This window comes from Arachis ipaensis, chromosome B01 (genome assembly GCF_000816755.2).
Source record: "Arachis ipaensis cultivar K30076 chromosome B01, Araip1.1, whole genome shotgun sequence".
In the NCBI taxonomy this organism is placed as follows: domain Eukaryota; kingdom Viridiplantae; phylum Streptophyta; class Magnoliopsida; order Fabales; family Fabaceae; genus Arachis; species Arachis ipaensis.
The window spans coordinates 950,447-951,741 of record NC_029785.2 but is presented as its reverse complement, the minus strand read 5'-3'; positions in this window follow the sequence as shown (position 1 = coordinate 951,741).

The window sequence follows — 1,295 nt, the reverse complement described above, 5'->3', positions numbered from 1 at the left end:
TCAAATAATAGGAACATAACCTATAATTCTATATCAATCAATTTATATATATATATATTAAAATATTAAAAAATATAAATTTTATATATTATCTATCTATCAATTATAAACTTTTTATGAGTAAAGTATCGTTTGTGTCCTCAACGTTTGGGGGTAAGTTCCAAGGTTGTCCCTAACGTTTAAATCGTCATATTTAAGTCCCTAACGTTTCAAAATTGACTCAAAGTTGTCCCGCCGTCAATTCTGTTAACAGATCCCTAACGGCAGGACAAAATTGAGACAATTTTGAAACGTTAGGGACTTAAATAGAACGAAAATATTAGGGACAAAAACGATACATAAAAATAAATTTTAATATTATCCTTCAATAATCAATTTTTTACGATACATAGTAATTCAATTATTTTTTAATCACATCTAAGTAAATTACACTTAATCACATTACTTTTATTCTAAATAAATTTATTTTTTTTATAATTTTACTCCTAAAGATTTTTACTCATCATAAAATGTTTGTAGAATGACTAAAATGATATTACTTTATTGTATATGTATCATTTTTTTCACAAGTTTATGTACTTGTCATCCTACAAATATTTTATGATGAGTAAAAATTTTTAAGAGTAAAATTATAAAAAATAAATTTATTTAGAATAAAAGTAATGTGATTAAGTGTAATTTACTTATATGTAATTAAAAAATAATTGAAAAGCTATGTATCGTAAAAATTTGATATTATTGAAGGATAAAATTAAAATCTATTTTTATGTATCGTTTTTGTCCCCAACGTTTTCGTCCTATTTAAGTCCCTAACGTTTCAAAATTGTCTCAGTTTTGTTCCGCTGTCAATTTTGTTAACAGAACCCTGACGGCAGGACAACATTGAGTTAATTTTAAAACGTTAAGGACTTAAATAGGACGATTTAAACGTTAGGGACAACTTTAAGACTTATCCCAAACGTTTGAGGACAAAAATGATACTTTACTCATTTTTTATTTATGTCCTACATCGAATCAAAATTATATATAAAAAATACCTATAAAATTTTAAATAATTAAGAACATTATTAATATATAAATACGCCTCTCTTATTCTGTTATATCATGAACACTATATATTATAATCGAGCCAACTTACGAGCTAATGAGTTGAACTTATCCAAATTCAAACTCGACTCATTTAATTTATGAGCTTAACTCTAATCTCAAGTTTGGCTCACCAACTTACGAATTCAATTTATCTAACTATTAATGAGTCGAGTTTAAACTGGACTCACTTTCAACCCTAAATACAC